Here is a 9,514-nt window from a genome sequence, read left to right on the forward strand (position 1 = left end):
GCCCGATCGGAACCAAACTACTGCAGTAATATTCTGTGGACTCTCTAGATCAATAATTATTAAAAAAATGTTGAATTTTGTCTTTTGGTTAGCTGTAAAGGGATAATTTAGAAAAAGGGGTGTGGCCAAACATACCCCAAAGCCTATAAAACCTAAACGAAAACTCAAAACTTTATGAAACTAGGTGAGAACATGTAACAGGTGACTCTTAACAAGCATGCAAAGTTTCATGGAGATCAGACCATAGGTGGCGCTATAACAGTAGAAAAGGTCTCAAAACACAAGATTTATATGGTAAATGGCCTCAAATTGTTTGAAAATGCTCATATATTCACTCAAAAACACTAGATCTTCATATCATATGATAGATCACCTCATTCTGAACAACTTTGCCTCTGGGACCAATGTCGTCAATAAAGCTGTTAATTAAATATTCAAGATTATTTTAAAAAGATACTTTGGCAAACTAGTGATAGGGTATAAGATGAAAATCAATAAAACCACTGAAGTACAATTTTCTAGACTCTGAAGGTCAATAATTATCAAAAAAATGTTGAACAATTGCATTTAGACAACTATAAACCAGTAATTTTATAATATGTTATTTGCATAGTGTACACAAAGGCCTATTAATACAAACAGAAATCCCAGAAATGATCAAAACTGTATAAAATAATGCATGATTTCATTCTAAACAAGCATGCAAAATTTAAGAGAGATTGGGTAAAAAAAAATAAAAAAATAACAACACTATAACAGTTATGTTTAGAAACACAGTGTTGTTTCAGTAAATGCAATTTATAACCACTAGATGGCAGCGGAAGACCACTAATGGGCTCATTCAGTTAAAATGAACAGTACTGTAGAAAGGATTCATCAATTCATGCCAAAATATTAATAAATTAACTGTTATAACATGTTACATCTTATTGAATCAATGTTTTCCATTTTGTTCATACAGACACATCATTTTTTACAATTTTGCCACATTGTGATTACAGTGAAACCTGAATGACATCTAAACTCTTAAAAACTAGTTTAATCATTTAAACTAGTTTCAGTGTGTGTGTGTCTGTCTTTTGTATGTTTTTAAATGTCATCCATACATCCTGGTTGGCCGAGACCACCCCAGAGGCACAAAGGCCTATTAATACAAACAGAAATCCCACAAATTATCAAAACTGTGTAAAGTAATGCATAATTTCATTCTAAACAAGCATGCAAAATTTAAGAGAGATTGGGCAAAAAAAAATTACAACACTATAACAGTTATGTTTTAAAACACAGTGTTGTTTGAGTAAATGCAATTTATAACCACTAGATGGCAGCGGAAGACCACTAATGGGCTCATTCAGCTAGTTAAACAGTACTGTTTTCATGAATTCTTGCCAAAACATGAATAAATTAACTGTTATAACATTTTAAATCTCAATGAATTGATGTTTTCCATTTTGTTTATGCAGATGTATCAGTCTTTACAATTTTGCCACATTATGATTACAGTTTAACCTGAAAATGACATCTAAACTCTGAAAAAGAGAAGACTTGCAATAATTTTATGTCACCTATCACTTATTTCAAATACCTATATCTGCCACAAAATGTTTGTGCATGTATATGTGTATCTTTGTGTGTCTTTGTGTGTGTGTGTGTGTGTGTGTGTGTGTGTGTGTGTGCATATGCTTATAGAGTATACATATATTAGTCTAATCATTTACTTTCAGTGTGTGTGTCTGTCTGTTAACCTGTTCTCCATTTTGGATGTGTTTAAATGTCATCCAAACATCCAGGTTGGCTCTGACCACCTCAGATGCCTTAAATGCTTGAACCCCGGTAAAATGCTGCTTGCAGCTTTAATTATTATTAGGGGTTCAAGCACGCAGTGCTGAAACCCTCTTGTAATTGTTAGGATTTTTATTATTATTATTATTCTTCTGCCCTAAAACTGAACGTGCAGCCCAAACCGTAAGGCCTAGAGAGCTGAAATTTGGACAGATCGTAGAGCTCATTTTGGGGAGAACTTATCAAAGTCTCAGCCCAATCGGCCTAACGGGGGCGCTACAGCGCAAAAAACAAAAATTTTGGACATTTTTGGCCGCAGATCGTAAACCATTAGCCGTAGACTCAAAAACAAGACATCGTTGCAATCCTTGGGTTAGTCCGAACAAAAGTGCACAGCTGCATTTTTTGCTCTACGACGCACCGTTTTCTCGCAAAATCGAGCTATGTCCGAAAACTACTTTTGCGAACTAGTCCTAGGATTTTCAACCAATCGGAACCAAACCACTTCAGAAATATTCCCTGGACACTCAATATCAATAATTATCAAAAAAAAGTTGATATTTTGATTCTTACGCGAAACAGTACGCCAAGAAGCGTCTATGCTAACGTTAGCCAAATGCTATTTTGACTATAACTCTTGAACGGAATGAGATATCTTCACCAAACTTGGTACACATATGTATGACCTCAATCTTTGGTCAAACAAAAAAAATTGCGCATCTCTGCCACTTGGGGGCGCAATAAGATAGAAAAAACACATAAATGGATATAACTAGGCAACCGTTGGCTCGATCGACTTGAAAATTGGTATGCAGTGTCTTGGTCTGAAGGGGCACAAGTACCTATGAGGACATTTGCATATCTCAAAAAACATGGCCGCCATAGGCAAAAGAATTTTAAGCACCTATTTGAAAGGGTTAACGGATGTTGATCGGAACGAAACTCGCTGGGTACGTTCGACTCATGAACCTTAAGGTCTGTAAGAATTTTGAAAGAAATCGGCCACTAGTTGGCGCTAACGAGTTTTATGGCTCTGTAATCACGTGGTGTTTCACGTATCAACACAATATGCATATCATTTGATAGATCTCCTCATAATGCACAACTTTGCCTCAAGAACCATTGCTGTCAATCAAATCGTTCAATTGTTATTCACAAATATGTTAAAAACCTACTTTTGCGAACTAGTCCTAGATTTTTTGCCCGATCGGAACCAAACCACTGCAGTAATATTCTGTGGACTCTCTAGATCAATAATTATCAAAAAAATGTTGAATTTTGTCCTTTGGTTAGCTGTTACCGGGTAATTTAGAAAAAGGGGTGTGGCCAAACATACCCCAAAGCCTATAAAACCTAAAGGAAAACTCAAAACTGTATGAAACTCAGTGAAATCATGTATCAGGTGACTCTTAACAAGCATGCAAAGTTTCATGGAGATCAGACCATAGGTGGCGCTATAACAGTAGAAAAGGTCTCAAAACACAAGATTTATATGGTAAATGGCCACAAATTGTTTGAAAATGCTCATATATTCACTCAAAAACACAAGATCTTCAAATCATATGATAGATCTCCTCATTCTGAACAACTTTGCCTCTGGGACCAATGTTGTCAATAAAGCTGTTAATTAAATATTCAATATTATTTGAAAAAGTTACTTTGGCAAATTAGTGATAAGGTATAAGCTGAAAATCAATAAAACCACTGAAGTACAATTCTGTAGACTCTGAAGGTCAATAATTATCAAAAACATGTTGAACAATTGCATTTGGACAACTATAAACCAGTAATTTTATAATATGTTATTTGCATAGTGTACACAAAGGCCTATTAATACAAACAGAAAGCCCACAAATTATCAAAACTGTGTAAAATAATGCCTAATTTCATTCTAAATGAGCATGCCATATTTAAGAGATATTGGGCAAAAAAACACTAAGAGTTATAAAGGATTAACACATTGATGTATGAGAAATTGCAATTTATAACCACTAGATGGCAGCGGAAAACCACTAATGGGCTCATTCAGCTAACTTAAACAGTACAGTTGAAAGGATGTATGAATTAATGCCTAAACAATAAAAAAAAAACACTCTTACAACATTTCAACTCTCATTGAGTTAAAGTTTTCCATTTTGTTCATTCAGACATATCAGTTTTTAAAATTTTGCCACATTATGATTACAGTGAAACCTGAAAATGACATCTAAAATCTTAAAAACGAGTTTAATCATTTAATTTCAGTGTGTGTGTCTGTCTGTTAGCCCATTCTCCATTTTGGATGTGTTTAACGGCCATCCATATACGTCCAGGTTGGCTCTGGCCACTTAAGATGCCTTAAGTGCTTGAACCCCGTAAATGCTGCTTGCAGCTTTAATTATTATTATTATTCTTCCGCCTTAAAACTGAACGTGCAGCCCAAACCGTAAGGCCTAGAGAGCTGAAACTTGGTCAGATCGTAGTAGTCTTGCTCGCTACTCAGATACAAAGAACCGGCCCAATCGGCCTAACGGGGGCGCTACAGTGCAAAAAACCAAAATTTTGGACATTTTTGGCCGTAAATCGTATACCGTTAGCCGTAGACTCAAAAACATGGCATTGTTGCAATCCTTGGGTTAGCCCGAACAAAAGTGTACGGCGCCTTTTTGGGGTCTACGACGCACCGTTTTCTCGCAAAATCGAGCTATATCTGAAACCTACTTTTGCGAACTAGTCCTAGGATTTTCAACCAATCAGAACCAAACCACTTCATAAATATTCCCTGGACACTCAATATCAATAATTATCAAAAAAAAGTTGAAATTTCAATTCTTACGCGAAACAGTACGCCAAAAAGCGTCTATGCTAACGTTAGCCAAATGCTATTTTGACTATAACTCTTGAACGGAATGAGATATCTTCACCAAACTCGGTACACATATGTATGAGCTCAATCTTTGGTCAAATCAAAAAAATTGCGCATCTCTGCCACTTGGGGGCGCTATAAGATAGAAAAAACACATTAATTGCTATAACTAGGCAACCGTTGGCTCGATCGACTTGAAAATTGGTATGCAGTGTCTTGGTCTGAAGGGGCACAAGTACCTATGAGGACATTTGCATATATCAAAAAACATGGCCGCCATTGGCCAAACAATTTTAAGCACCTATTTGAAAGGGTTAACGGATGTTGATCGGAACGAAACTCGCTGGGTACGTTCGACTTATGAACCTTAAGGTCTGTAAGAATTTTGAAAGAAATCGGCCACTAGTTGGCGCTAACGAGTTTTATGGCTCTGCAATCACGTGGTGTTTCACATATCAACACAATATGCATATCATTTGATAGATCTCCTCATAATGCACAACTTTGCCTCAAGAACCATTGCTGTCAATCAAATCGTTCAATTGTTATTCACAAATATGTTAAAAACCTACTTTTGCGAACTAGTCCTAGGTTTTTTGTCCGATCGGAACCAAACCACTGCAGTAATGTTCTGTGGACTCTCTAGATCAATAATTATTAAAAAAAATGTTGAATTTTGTCCTTTGGTTAGCTGTAAAGGGGTAATTTAGAAAAAGGGGTGTGGCCAAACATACTCCAAAGCCTATAAAACCTAAACGAAAACTCAAAACTTTATGAAACTCGGTGAGAACATGTAACAGGTGACTCTTAACAAGCATGCAAAGTTTCATGGAGATCAGACCATAGGTGGCGCTATAACAGTAGAAAAGGTCTCAAAACACAAGATTTAGATGGTAAATGGCCTCAAATTGTTTGAAAATGTTCATATATTCACTCAAAAACACTAAATCTTCATATCATATGATAAATCTCCTCATTCTGAACAACTTTGCCTCTGGGACCAATGTTGTCAATAAAGCTGTTAATTAAATATTCAAAATTATTTAAAAAAGTTACTTTGGCATACATTGTGATACGGTTTAAGATGAAAATCAATAAAACCACTGAAGTACAATTCTCTAGACTCTGAAGGTCAATAATTATCAAAAACATGTTGAACAATTGCATTTGGACAACTATAAACCAGTAATTTTATAATATGTTATATGCATAGTGTACACAAAGGCCTATTAATACAAACAGAAAGCCCACAAATGATCAAAACTGTGTAAAATAATGCATAATTTCATTCTAAACAACCATGCAAAATTTAAGAGAGATTTGGCAAAAAAAATAAATAAATAAATAACAAGACTATAACAGTTATGTTTAAAAACACAGTGCTGTTTCAGTAAATGCAATTTATAACCACTAGATGGCAGCGGAAGACCACTAATGGGCTCATTCAGTTAAGTTGAACAGTACTGTAGAAAGGATTCATGAATTCATGCCAAAACATTAATAAATTAACTGTTATAACATGTTAAATCTTGTTGAATCAATGTTTTCCATTTTGTTCATACAGACACATAATTTTTTACAATTTTGCCACATTGTGATTACAGTGAAACCTGAATGACATCTAAACTCTTAAAAACTACTTTAATCATTTAATTTCAGTGTGTGTGTGTCTGTCTTTTGGATGTATTTAAATGTCATCCATACATCCTGGTTGGCCGAGACCACCCCAGAGGCACAAAGGCCTATTAATACAAACTGAAATCCCACAAATTATCAAAACTGTGTAAGGTAATGCATAATTTTTATTCTAAACAAGCATGCAAAATTTAAGAGAGATAGGGCATAAAACAACAACAAACAACACTTTAACATTTATGTTTAAAAACACAGTGTTGTTTGAGTAAATGCAATTTATAACCACTAGATGGCAGCGGAAGACCACTAATGGGCTCATTCAGCTAGTACTGTTTTTATGAATTCATGCCAAAACATTAATAAATTAACTGTTATAACATTTTAAATCTCATTGAATTGATGTTTTCCATTTTGTTCATACAGATGTATCAGTTTTAACAATTTTGCCACATTATGATTACAGTTTAATCTGAAAATGACATCTAAACTCTATAAAAAGAGAAGACTTGCAATAAGTTTATTGTCACCTATCACTTATTTCAAAGACCTATATCTGCAACAAAATGTTTGTGCATGTATATGTGTATCTTTGTGTGTCTTTGTGTGTGTGTGTGTGTGTGTGTGTGTTCATATGCTTATAGAGTATACATATATTAGTCTAATGATTTGCTTTCAGTGTGTGTGTCTGTCTGTTAGCCTGTTCTCCATTTTGGATGTGTTTAAATGTCATCCAAACATCCAGGTTGGCTCTGACCACCTCAGAGGCCTTAATGTGCTTGAACCCCGGTAAAATGCTGCTTGCAGCTTTAATATTTATTTATTTTTTTTTCAACAAGGCAGCCCTCAGATATATATATATATATGAATGAATGCATGAATCAGCTAAACTTGGTCTTTGAGTTCACTTGAACATTACAGCCAGGTGTGTGAATGAGGAACCCTGCTTCACATAAAATCACTCAAATAAACACTTTAGAAACACTGCACCAATTAAACTAACAGTGAATGGACTACAGCAAACATGTTTACCAAGGAGAAGTTCTTCTGTATAAACCTAGCTAAAGAAAGAAGAGGAACTGTGATATTAATGTGTGAGCATCATCCATCCAAACCGCCGTGTTCATAGATGATCTCAGATCTGTGTGGTTTAAACCGGTCCAAACTGGGTTTAGAGATGATCTCAGATCTGTGTGGTTTAAACCGGTCCAAACTGGGTTTAGAGATGATCTCAGATCTGTGTGGGTTAAACCGGTCCAAGCCGGGTTCAGAGATGATCTCAGATCTGTGTGGTTTAAACCGGTCCAAACTGGGTTTAGAGATGATCTCAGATCTGTGTGGGTTAAACCGGTCCAAACCGGGTTCAGAGATGATCTCAGATCTGTGTGGTTTAAACCGGTCCAAACCGGGTTCAGAGATGATCTCAGATCTGTGTGGTTTAAACCGGTCCAAACCGGGTTCAGAGATGATCTCAGATCTGTGTGGTTTAAACCGGTCCAAACCGGGTTCAGAGATGATCTCAGATCTGTGTGGGTTAAACCAGTGTGGTCAAACTAACTGCAGGAACACTCTTCAGAAAACACTAGACACAAACCACAGTGAAGCAGCTTTCACAGAAAACTAAAGGAATGAATGGAAAAGTGATGTTCTGGACTCTTAAAGACGTCTCTGAGCAGCAAGTGTTTTTCTTAATACTGAAATGTGTCTGTTGAAGCAGCAGCATGTTTTACAGCATGTGTTTTTATGGCTTGTGTTCTGTTCATGCTCTCTTGTTTTCTGACTTGTTCAATAGTCTCTATGTAACTGTGTTTAGTAATTGTGCAAGTGTGGATTTTGAGATGGGTCTAAAGTTTGGTCAAAGTGTTGGTGTCAATATGCGAAAGCATTGAAGAGATAAAATCGTTTTGTTATTGTGCCATAATGTGTTTAACAGTTTGGTATATCAGCAATAATCTTTGTGCCAGCATGGTCTGAAGATGATCTGAATCGAGTTTGGTGAAATGTTTTGTCTGAAAATGTTTTAAAACAACAAGTTTGATCGACTGTGGCATCATTGGTATCATTGATATCATTATGACTCAGGGAATCTATCATTACAATAGAAACAATGAATCCAAAAACTACCCTCATTTTAACTTCAGTATTTTGCCCCTGAATATTTTGAGTATCTTCTGGGCATGGTGCCCATGACACCTACAAACGTTCATAATGACATGCTTGGACGTTCATCAAATATAGCATTTTAGCTCCAAATTCAAATTAGTTGTATTTCCTAGCATCTCTGAAGTGATTTCAACCCTCTACATTGTGAGTAAATTACTCGCATATGCGACTAAATCTTCACTCTGGCGCCTAAATGATGTTTAATATTAGCCAATGGCTAATAAATTATCAGATTTTACTTGCCAGTGTGTGAGTTAGAGGTTAAGTATAAGTTTAGCACAGATATTTTTTCACTCGTGAACACTCTGACTGAGGGCTATAAATATTTGATGTACCGTAAACTCTAGTGTGAAGGCGCATGACTCGCCATTGCTTTGTTTCACACACATGCAGAGAGAGAGAGAGAGAGAGAGAGAGAGAAAGTTCGAAGAAAAATTGACGCAGTACATGTAAACGATATTCTTAAGCACTATTCGGACTGGACTAGTTTTCTAAACTACGTTTGAGATTCAATTCTTACCACCTGACGTCTGTGATTTTCATGTACCAATTCGGACGGGACTAACATCTCTGTGTTTATTACAGAGGTGGGAGGGTCTGATTTGTGCATCTGGCCATCACAAGTTTTCTCAGAGGATCACTGAGTTTGCTGAAAAACAGTAGGTAATTTGCTCTGGAATTTTCACAGAGGTTGTGTGAGAAAAACACAGACGTGGCAGATTCGGACGGAATTAAAATCACCAAGTACGTCTTTGAAACACAGATTTCTCTAACGACCCCCTTTTAAACTAGTCCCGTCCAAATAGGGCTTTAGTTGTATTTTCATGTCAATATAATGGCGTTCTTTTGGAATTTTTCACATTTTAAGAACTGCTTTGTTTGTCAGCTTATTGGCTGGTGCTTACTTATTATTGTCCCTGTCTTGATTTCAGCAAATCAGTTGGACCAAACGCACAAAACCTGATTAATATTCTGTAATAATGAAAACTTCAGACCGGCGAGTGTCGCAGGTGTCGCTCATCCCCAATCACTCCACCAGCTTCGCCCGTTCCCACATCTCTTGGCCCCGCCCCACTCGTCACATATTAATGA

This window comes from Carassius gibelio, chromosome B3 (assembly GCF_023724105.1).
Source record: "Carassius gibelio isolate Cgi1373 ecotype wild population from Czech Republic chromosome B3, carGib1.2-hapl.c, whole genome shotgun sequence".
NCBI classification, from domain to species: Eukaryota; Metazoa; Chordata; class Actinopteri; order Cypriniformes; family Cyprinidae; genus Carassius; species Carassius gibelio.